The sequence below is a fragment of the Bos indicus x Bos taurus genome, chromosome 10, assembly GCF_003369695.1.
Source record: "Bos indicus x Bos taurus breed Angus x Brahman F1 hybrid chromosome 10, Bos_hybrid_MaternalHap_v2.0, whole genome shotgun sequence".
In the NCBI taxonomy this organism is placed as follows: domain Eukaryota; kingdom Metazoa; phylum Chordata; class Mammalia; order Artiodactyla; family Bovidae; genus Bos; species Bos indicus x Bos taurus.
Window position 1 is genome coordinate 53,217,832 of NC_040085.1, and position 12,344 is coordinate 53,230,175.

Genomic DNA, 12,344 nt, shown 5'->3' on the forward strand with positions numbered 1-12,344 from the left:
AAAGAATTAACCAACCCATCCTGGGAACTCTCATAATAAATCTCAAAGACACAAGAGAGGCCATCACTGGACACACCAGGTACTGCTCTTCCCAAGGAAGGGAAGAGTGGAAAAAACTTGCAAAGCCTCTTTGGGAAGAAGAGAAGTCATCTGCACCTGTTCACATCCTCCCAGTTCCAGCAGCACCTGCAGCGTGCAGAGGCCTAGTCAGACACGTGGTCCCAGGATCCCAGGGACTTATTCCTTGTCTGAACTTAAGGCACTGACACTCAGAATTCCTCCCAGTCTCAGAAGAAAGAGTGGTAAGCCAGAGCAAGCACTCTCACACCTCTCTCCAGCAGGGGTGGTACAGTCAATATTCCTATATTCCTCAGTGCCACGACTAACCTATCCTTCTTCTACCTTGTCCTTTGTTTGCTGAGCTGGGGCATGTCTCTACAGAGGAGGAGTCCTGGCCACTTACCCAGGAAGCCGGAGCTTGGGTGGCCAGACCCCCCAGGCTGTGGTATAGAGCTCCTTCTTGCTGACTCTAAGACCTTTCTGGACCAGCTCCTGGGACAAGGGAGTCTGGGGTTTGGCTCTGCCTTAAGAGGAGCTGGGTGGGAGCCAGAGCTTGGCACAGAGCAAGAGGCTAGCAGGGAAGCCGCAATTAGACTACGTTATGGAAGGAGAGAAGGCAATGGCACCCAACTCCAGCACTCTTGCCTGGAAAATCCCATGAATGGTGGAGCCTTGTGGGCTGCAGTCCATGGAGTTGCTAAGAGTCGGACACGACTGAGCAACTTCACTTTCACTTTTCACTTTCCTGCATTGGAGAAGGAAATGGCAACCCACTCCAGTGTTCTTGCCTGGAGAATCCCAGGGACGGGGGAGCCTGGTGGGCTACTGTCCATGGGGTCACACAGAGTCGGACATGACTGAAGTGACTTAGCAGCAGCAGCAGCACCCCTTACAGCAGCAGGATCCCTGCCAAGAGGGTCATACTACCTCAGTGATAGGTTGGGGCTGCCCCTGCTCTGTGATTCAGAAACAGTTACAACTTGACTTTAGAAACAGATTGTTGATTCTGGGATGAGGAAGGCTGGGGAGATGAATATTTTGGGTTTTCTTTTCAGCTTTCATAGGCAGCAGAAAATATAGAACATGAAATCAGCCATGAGTCAGGAGGTTTAGTCTCAGCTTGCCCAATACCTGGTGATTTCCTAATACTTCACCTCTCTGGGCTTCAGTTTCCTCAACTGTAAAAGCAGACCGTTGCACAAAATCTCCAAGAATCCTTCTAGCTCCAAAATTTCACATTCTGAGCACCACAGAAGGGAAGACGCTCTGGACATTTCTGTACTGTAGGTTTCTTAGAAGATAAGTTATTCATTATTTAAATGAAATAATACTTCCAAATGCACTGAGAGATGACATATCAATGAACCCCTTCAAGACCTTTGTGTTAGAAAGCTTTTTTTTTTAAATCTCATCTCAAATAGCTTAAAAATAAAACCAAAACACTAGGAATAAACCTAACCAAGAAGGTGAAAGACCTATAGGCTAAAACCGATAAACCACTTATAAAAAAATTGAAGATGATTCAAAGAAATGGGAAAATATTCTATGCTCTTGGATTGGAAGAATTAATATTGTTGAAATGACCATATTACCAAAAGCAATCTACAGATTTAATGCAATCCCTGTTAATATACTCATAACATTTTTCACAGCACTAGAATAAATAAATCTGAAATTTTATATAGGACCATAAAAGGCCCAGAATTGCCAAAGAAATCCTGACAAAAAAGAACAAAGATAGATGCCTACCCCTTTCAGATTTCAGACTATGCTATAAAGCTACAGTAACCAAAGTAGTTGGTATTGACACAATAAACAGACATATAGTTCAATGGAACAAAACAGAGAGCCCAGAAATAAACCCAGGTACCCATAGTCAGTTAATCTACAGCAAAGGGGAGAAGAATATACAATGGAGAAAAGACAATCTCTTCAACAAGTGGGGTTGGGAAAACTAGACAGCTATGTGTAAATCAATGAAATTGGAATACTTCCTCACACTAAATACCATAAAACTGCTAGAAGCGAACATAGGCAAAACATTATATGACATAAATTATAGCAACATTTTCTTAGATCAGTCTCCCAAGGCAAAAGAAATAAAAGCAAAAACAAACAAATGGGACATAACCAAACTTATAAGCTTTTGCACAGCAAAGTAAACCATCAACAAAATGAAAAGACAATCTATGGAATAAGAGAAAATATTTGCAAATGATGAGACCAACTAGGGGTGAATATTCAAAACCTACAAACAGCTCATACAACTCAATATTGAAAAAACAAATAATCTGATCAAAAAATACAGAAGACTTAAATAGACATTTCTCCAAAGAAGACATACAGATGGCCAACAGTGAATGAAAAGATGTCCGATGTTGCTAATTGTACTGCTACTGCTGCTAAGTCACTTTAGTCGTGTCCAACTCTGTGCGACCCCATAGACGGCAGCCCACCAGGCTCCCCCATCCCTGGGATTCTCCAACCAAGAACACTGGAGTGGGTTGCCATTTCCTTCTCCAGTGCATGGAAGTGAAAAGTGAAAGTAAAGTTGCTCAGTCGTGTCAGACTCTTCGCGACCCCATGGACTGCAGCCTATGAGGCTCCTCCGTTCATGGGATTTTCCAGGCAAGAGTACTGGAGTGGGGTGCCATTGCTAATTGTAAGAGAAATGCAAATCAAAACCACAACAAGGTTTTACCTCACACAAGTCAGAATGGCCACCATCAAAAAGCCTACAAATAATAAATGCTGGAGAGGGTGTGGCAAAAAGGGAACCCTCTGACACTGTTGGTGGAAATGTAAACTGGTGCAGTGGGCTGGTTTGGTGGTGCTGAATTCTCTCAGCTTTTGCTTGTCTGTAAAGCTTTTGATTTCTCCTTCATATTTGAATAAGATCCTTGCTGTACTGCTGGGTAGAGTAATCTGGGATATAGGTTATTTTCTTTCATCACTCTAAGTATGTCTTGCCATTCCCTTCTGGCCTGAAGAGCTTCTATTGAAAGATCAGCTGTTATCCTTATGGGAATCCCCTTGTGTGTTATTTGTTGTTTTTCCCTTGCTGCTTTTAATATTTGTTCTTTGTGTTTGATCTTTGTTAATTTGATTAATATGTGTCTTGGGGTGTTTCGCCTTGGGTTTATCCTGTTTGGGACTCTCTGGGTTTCTTGGACTTGGGTGACTATTTCCTTCCCCATTTTAGGAAAGTTTTCAACTATTATCTCCTCAAGTATTTTCTCATGGCCTTTCTTTTTGTCTTCTTCTTCTGGGACTCCTATAATTTGAATATTGGGGCATTTAACATTGTCCCAGAGGTCTCTGAGGTTGTCCTCATTTAATTATTTTTTCTTTTTTCCTGTTTCATTTATTTCTACCATTCTATCTTCTACCTCACTAATCCTATCTTCTGCTGCCGTTATTCTACTGTTGGTTCCCTCCAGAGTGTTTTTTTATCTCATTTATTGCATTATTCATTATATATTGACTCTTTTTAATTTCTTCTAGGTCCTTGTTAAACATTTCTTGCATCTTCTCGATCTTTGTCTCCAGGCTATTTATCTGTAACTCCATTTTGTTTTCAAGATTTTGGATCATTTTTACTATCATTATTTGGAATTCTTTATAGGTAGATTCCCTATCTCTTCCTCTTTTGTTTGGTTTGGTGGGCATTTATCCTGTTCCTTTACCTGCTGGGTATTTCTCTGCCTTTTCATCTTGTTTATATTGCTGTGTTTGGGGTAGCCTTTCCGTATTCTGGCAGTTTGTGGTTCCTCTTTATTGTAGAGGTTCCTCACTGTGGATGGGGTTGGACGTGTGGCTTGTCAAGGTATTCTGGTTAGGGAAGCTTGTGTCGGTGTTCTGGTGGGTGGAGCTGGATTTCTTCTCTCTGGAGTGCACTGAAGTGTCCAGTAATGAGTTTTGAGATGTCAACGGGTTTGGTGTGACTTTGGGCAGCCTGTATACTGAAGCTCAGCACTATGTTCCTGTGTTGCTGGAGAATTTGCATGGTCTGTCTTTCTCTGGAACTTGTTGGCCCTTGGGTGGTGCTTGGTTTCAGCGTAGATATGGAGGCGTTTGATGAGCTCCTATTGATTAATGTTCCCTGGAGTCAGGAGTTCTCTGGTGTTCTCAGGATTTGGACTTAAGCCTTCTGCCTCTGGTTTTCAGTCTTATTCTTACAGTAGCCTCAAGACTTCTCCATCTATACAGCACCGATGATAAAACATCTAGGTTAATTATGTAAAGTTTCTTCATAGTGAGATACACCTGGAGAGGTACACAGAGTTACATGGAGAAAAGAAGAGGGAGGAGGGAGACAGAGGTGGCCAGGAGGAGAAGAGGGGGAATCAAAAGGGGCAAGAGCAAGCTAGCCAGTAATCACTTCCCTATGTGCTCTCCACAGTTTGGATCCCTCAGAGATGTTCACGGAGTTACACAGAGAAGAGAAGAGGGAGGAAGGAGACAGAGGTGGCCAGGAGGATAAAGGGGGAAATCAAAAGGAGACTGATCCAGCCAGTAATCAGTTCCCTAAGTGTTCTCCACAGCCTGGAACACACAAAAAGATTCACAGAGTTGGGTAGAGAAGAGAAGGGGGAGGGAGGAGACAGGGGCAACCTGGTGGAGAAAAAGGAGAGTCCAAAGGGGGAGAGAGCAATCCAGCCATTAATCTCGCTCCCAAGTAAAAATGGGTACTGAAGATTGGGTTCTTAAAGGTACAAAATTGATAACAAATACCAAAAAGCGAAGATTAAAAATCTAGAGTAGAGGCTAGATTTTCAAAAATACAATATTAAAGAAAAAAACAAAGTCACAAAAATTATGATATATATATATATATATATATATATATATATGAAGTTTGCTTTAAAAATAGGGTCTTTTTTTGGCAAAGTAATAGTAGGTTATTAAAATGAAAATTAAAGGAGTAATAGAGGACTTAAAAAATTTTTTAATGTAAAGAAATTTAAAAAATGTTAATAGTAAAAATATAGCTAGGACTTTCTCTGGTGTTATTGTGGACAGTGTGGGGTCAGTTCATTTTCAGATAGTTCCTTGATCTGGCTTACACTTCTCAAGATCTATAGGCCCATTCCTATGTAGTCGGTGCTAACTGCAGGGTTTTAATCTATTTCACCTGTCACTTCCAAAGCGGTTCCCTCTGTTTATTTCGGCTTCTGTCTGCTGGCCTCTTCAGCGTCTAATTTCCGCCCTGACACAAGGGGGTGGTGGTGGTCACTTTTTTTAGGCTCACTTGTTCAGTCGTGCTGTGGGGAGGGAGGAACACTGCAAACAAATATCACTGGTGTCTGTGGGGAGTGCTCCCAGTGTTTCGGCCACACTTAGGTTTGCCCCCGCTCACTGGTGTGTGTGCTTTCCCAGTCTACACTACTTAGGCTCTAGGTTGCTCTGCCGGGAACTGTCTGAGGCAGGCCCTGGGTTGAGTGCACTTCCTAGGTCTAAGCCACTCAGGTTCAGGTTCTTGGGTACTCCACAAAGGCACAGACTTGATTGGGCCTGCATTTTGTGCCCTTCCCCAGCCAGAGCAGCTCAGGTGACCAGGTGCTTGGCAAGCATGGTCGCCCCAGTTGGGGCTGCGACTTATCACCTCCCCCGTCCCTGCCGCTCGGTTTTCTAGGTGTACAACAGGCGTGCCTTCTCTTGCATGCCGTATGTCTCCTCAGGGGAGCTTCTCTCTGGGTACGATCCTCCGGGCGGATGTCGACCATCCAGAATCCCAAGGAGTCTTGGTTAGCAATGAAGCCTGCTTGCAGTTTGGTAGATGATGCCTCTCTGGGGCCGCAATTGCCCCCTTGCAGCTCTGGCTGCCCTCGCCTGCCTGTCTCTGGCGGGGGGATGGGCCCGTCCGCAGCCGGCTAGCTCTGCTCAGTCCTTTGTTCTGTGAGCGGGCCTGGCGGTGCCTTAGGTTAGGGCTTTTCGCGGGATAGCTATCCCACAGTCTGGGTTGCTCTCTCTAGTTAGTTCCCTCTGATTGCCCTCGGGGCATTCAGACCCGGTCCTTAAGCAATGCAGCCCGCACCTTCCTGTTCAGTCCCCGCTTGCTAGTGGCAGATGCAAGCGTCTGTGCTGCTTCTCCGCTGGGAGTTGCCTTTGGGCACGTAATCTGAAGGGTTTGATTATTTATTTATTTTTCCTCCCGGTTATGTTGCCCTCTGAGGTTCCAAGACTTGCCACAGAGTCACCGGTGAGAGTGTTTCCTGGTATTTGGAAACTTCTTTTTTTTAAGACTCCCTTCCTGGGATGGATCTCCATCCCTCCCTCTTTTCTCTCTCTTTTTATCTTTTATATTTTTTCCTACCTCCTTTCGAAGACAATGGGCTGCCTTTCTGGGTGCCTGATGTCCTCTGCCAGCATTCAGAAGTTGTTTTGTGGAATTTGCTCAGCATTCAAATGTTCATTCAATGAATTTGTGAGGGAGGAAGTGGTCTCCCCGTCCTAGTCCTCCTCCATCTTAGGACCGTCCCTGACAAATACTATATCACTCATATATGGAATCTGAAGTATAATACAAATGAATGTATAAACAAAACAGAAACAGACTCATAGACACAGAAAATAAATTTATGATTATCAAAGGGGAGAGAGAGGGTGAGAGGGACAAATTAGGGGTATGGATTTAAGAGATATAAACTGCTATACATAAAATAGATAAGCAACAAGGACATACCGTATCAGATCAGATCAGATCAGTCGCTCAGTCGTGTCCAACTCTTTGCGACCCCATGAACCGCAGCATGCCAGGCCTCCCTGTCCATCACCAACTCCCGGAGTTCACCCAGACTCACGTCCATTGAGTCAGTGATGCCATCCAGCCATCTCATCCTCTGTCGTCCCCTTCTCCTCCTGCCCCCAGTCCCTCCCAGCATCAGAGTCTTTTCCAATGAGTCAACTCTTCGCATGAGATGGCCAAAGTACTGGAGTTTCAGCTTTAGCATCATTCCTTCCAAAGAAATCCCAGGTAATTATATTCACTATCTAGTAATAACCTATAATTGAATATGTATAATTTGCAAAAAAAAAAAACCCAAAAAAACAAACCTGAATCACTATGCTGTACACCTGAAACTAACAAAATACTATAAATCAACTATACTTAAGTGTTTTTTAAAAAAGATTTTTGAGTGTAGATCTAAGTTCATGATTACAGAAGGGCAAGGCTTTAAGTCAGAAAATGCAAAGTAAAAACTACAAAGACCAGTGAACTGCACAATGTAGGACCAGGTAGTCAGCCAGTCACCAGGGGCCCACTGGGATTCAATGTTAGGACTGATCCTCTACTGAGACACACATTTCAAGGTCACGTGTCCAACCCCAGTAATGTATCGATATCTCTGTAGAGATAACAGGGTAGTATGCAAATTCATGAGTAAGTCATTACTGATTTGAGCCAAATACAGGAAACGATCAGAATTAGTTTTAAATATATTAATGAAGCCATTCTGCCAACAAATGGGACATTATACAGAACTCTCAAAACCTCCCCTCGTGTCCCTGTTTGAATCATCTTTAATACATATCTTTACACGATGTATTCCATGCACCCCCATGTCATGAACTCACCTTTTAAAAAACAGCTTTATTGAGATATAATTCACATAACATACAATTCAGTGGCTTTGGATATACTCACAGATATGTGCAACCATAACCACAGTCAATTTTACAATATTTTCATCACTTCAAAAAGAAACCTGGTACCCTTTAGTTATCACCTCCCAACTCCACCTCAGACCTTACAAGCATACTAGTCTCCTAAAGTCTTCCCCTGGAAGTTACAAGCTTTATTCAATAAATTCCAGAGTTTCAAAATAGTTACGCAAGACAAATTCTGCCAGTGCAATTGTTGTCCTAGGTGGGGAGATTTCCGGTTGCTTCTTATTTCATCTTCCCAGAATCCTCCTTGGCACATTCACCCTTGGGTTTCCTGCCTACTCACCCCATGCCCTAACACATCTATATCTGTATTACCTCCTGTTTTCCATTTCCATCCCCTACTTGGGTGTTCAGACTATTAAAGAGGTCATGAATTCTGCTCAACAAGGGGCATCAGCCACATTTCAGGATTCATCAGTCCCAGAGAACCAGGGACCCACCTCTTTAAATCTCTCAACTCTTCCTCCTCACCATGTACCCTTTTACATTTTTGCCCAATTTTCTACCAACATGATCAAATTCCTAAGAGAGAGGGATTTTCATGTTCTGTGTTTATGTGCACATACCTTCTTTTCTAACTTCCAAAACCATAACAAGTTTGTTGGGTTTTTTTGTTTGTTTTTTGTTTTCATTTTTTAAAGTTAAATTCTGTTGACAAATTTCCCCCAAGATCTCTGAGTTAACTACAGACAACAGGATTATTTTAAAAATTCTTTTTGTAAAACTCAACATCTCCAAGATCTTAAACAAGGAAAACCAGCCCATTGAGCACGCATGTCTGATGCCTCTGAGCCTGGAGCAGGTCCTCTGACCATAACTAGTGGAGAGAAGTGGTGATATTTTGCCTCCCATTGCTCCCCTTGCTGCCATTCACTCTCTGAGTGAGGCTGGTCTTATTTGTGGACTCGTAAACACTGGGCTGTAGGGAAGGGAGATTGTAGGCCTCTTTACCCTGAAGAGAACTGCAGCTTGACTGGGCTGCTGAACTGGGCCTTTGTAAGGAAAGGGTCCCCCTGCCTCTCCTCCCCCACCTTGTAAATGTCCAGGGAGAAAAGGCCCACAGGGGAGTGGGTCACCCTCACAGTTGTGGCCAGCCAATTCCTCGCTTGCCTGTGAGTTCCCAGAGGAAATGCAAACAAATCAGACCACATTTGGCTGCTGGCCAACGAATCTTTTAACTTCTTCAATAAAAAGTCTTGAAAACTTTGATTCTGACCCAAATCTTTTGCTCTAGCATAAAAAGTGCTGGGCCTCAAGGCTCTCTGTTGAGGGAAACAGTGTGTCTGTGGCATGTGAATAAGGATGTTTATCTCAGAACTGGTGCCTTGAGCTTCACCAGGTTCTATAATAAGCTCAATGCATTTTACTTCAGCTTTCAAACCTTCCTGAGTTTCTAGTGAGTGTTTACCTACACCCGTTAGAGCAGTCGTTGGGTGGGTTTACTTGTGAATGTTCTTAACTCCATCTTCTTTCTTTGTAAGCCTCCAGTTGTGCTTTGTAAAAGGGCCCAGAGGTTACTGAGTTTCCACTGAAATTGGGACAAGAGAAAACAAACTCTCAAGCAGGAAGCATTTAAAAGGTGTTGGTCACTGGTATTCACTATCCAAAGTGGTCCTGGAGCTACCACATTACAAAAAAATAAAAATAAATTTAAAGAATTGATGAGCTAAAAGGTGTAGGTTTTTTTTTTTTTTTCTTTTAGACTAAATGGTACATTAGATCTTTTTTTTCATTCCCTCTCTGTTGCTGCTTATTTCCAAAGTAGATTATATGGCAGACGCCTGCTCTCTAAAGTCACATCTCAACCTTATATATAGAAGTCTCAAGAGGTGGACCCAGGGACAGAGGAGCCTGGTGGGCTACAGTCCATGGGGTGGCAAAAGAGTTAGATGTGACTTAGCGACGAAACAAGAGATGGAAGAACCCAGTTTTCCATGCCCAGGTGTCTCTCTTAGTCTCAAATCAATACCCTTACCACCTTCACTTCCACACTTCCCTAGAAATAATATTACTGAGTTCACTTTGAGCCTTTGAGAGGAAGTCTGGAGGAAATCAGTTGCAAGCAAACCACTAAGCAGTAATTTCTTAATCTACTCTGTCACTAGTTTACCTGTACAATATGGACATTCAAACAGCAGCTGAACCTTTGCATGTGGTCTCCTGGGTATGACCTTCAACCTCCTAACCTGAAATCTGCCTTCAACACACCTGGGAACCAAAGCCATCAAGAACATTCCCCAGAGAGTGTCAAATAGCTGGAAAAGTAACTGGGAGCAAGACAGGATTCCAAATTCAAGGAAAGAAGAAAGAATCATAGATCAGACCCCAGGCAATTTTTTTTTTTTTCCCATAAAACTGGAGTGACCAAAAAAAAAAAAAACACAAAACTGGAGTGAGCAATAATTGTTACCATTTCTTTATTTGCTCCCTTAAATAACATCTCACAGAGTCAACCTCAAACTATTCATCTCCATCTAAATGACTTTTAGTGAAAATAGGTGGGAACTAACTCCATTTCAGAATTAATTCCTTTAATGGCACACTTTCAGACATGTCACAGAGCATTGAGTGTTATAAAGTAATATTTTTGTTGCTATTAAAGTGCCAGTTTAAATTATACGTACATAAATGTGCTGCGTCTAGTCTGTTAGGTCACCACCAAATCATTTCTAAAGATGAACACCATTAACAAGAGCAGGGGAAGTGCTTCCCTATTTAGGCATCCTTTCTCTCTTTTTAGCCTGGTGGCTATACACACATCATCATCCCTCCCCCATCCCATCTCTGCACACACACACACACACACAAACACACACAAAATTTACTTTAGCCTCCTCTTAAACAATTTCATTCTATCATAATATTTGTGGAGTAAATGTGATACTTGACCTTATTTTGTTCTGTTTTCATTATCTTGTTATCATTATATTCATTCATTTACATGGATACTTCTAAAATTGGTCAGAACTCTCTTGGAGCCTACAAATTATGACAGCAGACAAAACAACATATTCGTAGATATGTATGATGCTGCAATTCTAAAGCACTATTAAGTCAACTCCTCATATGAAGATAATATTGCTAGTGCTGATAGACAAGCCATAAATGACTATGCTGGATGCCTGTCTTGGTAATGTCTTTTAGAGCTTTGGAAGAATCCCTCACTGTAGGTCACTTTGTTTGACCTTCCTCCTTTCTCTGGGGAATTTCTGGGTGACTGTTTAAGGGGAGACTGATTCTAGAGGCAGGTAGCCAAGGCTGCACAGAAAGGGCTGTGGTCATTGTCACCTGCCCAGGGAAAGAGTAGTTCATGTTGTTCTCAGGTTGTAGCAAGTCCTATCATGGGCTGCCCTGAGGATTCACAAAGCTTCGCATCTGCTTCTGCTGCCCCTATGCTTCCTCGGTTTCTATCCTTGTTCACTATAAGAACCAGAACTTTATTGTCTTGGTGTTCAAACACAGTGACTTGCCCTGTCATTTCTCCATCTAACCATCCCTGCCCTCTCCCAAGTCATTAACCCAAATTCCTCCTCCATGCTACAATTTTACCCCTAGAAAATTGAACTTAGCTATTCTATTGATCAGCAGACTTTGCTTGGAAGCCCACTTTAGAAAAGCAAGTAACAGAAAACTTCTGGCTGTTTCCAATCTAATGGTCTCTCTGAGCTTATCTTGTTTTATTTTTGGCTTCCCAAACTCTGATCCATTTGAGAAAATGATAATCTCTCAGCAGAAAGGACAAACTTAATGAAAGCACCACATACTTGGTAAAATTTTAAGAGTTCCTAGGAAGAGTCTAAAATTCTAACACTGGAACTATTGCCATACATTTCTGAGAAGGATAACACAATAATCCATTATCATGCCCCAATACCTTGGCATAGCTTTCTGTCAAATAGCTAGCTATTTTCTTGGAAAACAATGTAATGAGATACTGATGTGGCAAGTTTTGATAGGAGATAGAGGATGGGAGGAGAAGGCAATGGCAACCCACTCCAGTATGCTTGCCTGGAAAATCCCATGGACGGAGGAGCCTGGAAGGCTGCAGTCCATGGGGTCGCAAAGAGTCAGGCACGACTGAGCGACTTCACTTTCACTTTTCGCTTTCATGCATTGGAGAAGGAAATGGCAACCCACTCTAGTGTTCTTGCCTGGAGAATCCCAGGGACGGGGGAGCCTGGTGGGCTGCCGTCTATGGAGTCACACAGAGTCAGACATGACTGAGGTGACTTAGCAGCAGCAGCAGCAGAGGATGGGGTATATAAAATACAGAAAACTCAGAAAGGGAGAGTACAATAAGTAGATCACCATCATGGAATGAAGTGGACAATATTAAGCACCTAAGGATTATGGCAAAAAGAAAATAGAAGCAAGCTCTGAATCAATCAAGATTCAGTCAAAAAAACAGAAAACACTCCAGACATTTCAGAGAGAATCTGGTTCAGGGAACTGATTATCAAGTTGGTGAAGGCTAGGAAGCCTAACAAGGTATATTAATGCACCCCAGAAATCAGCAATAACATGAACCCAAGATGCCACCAATCTCTAAGTCTGAAGGGGCCATTACAGGAGGCAATGCCACTAACTCTCAGGAGCTAGGGTATCCAGTTTGA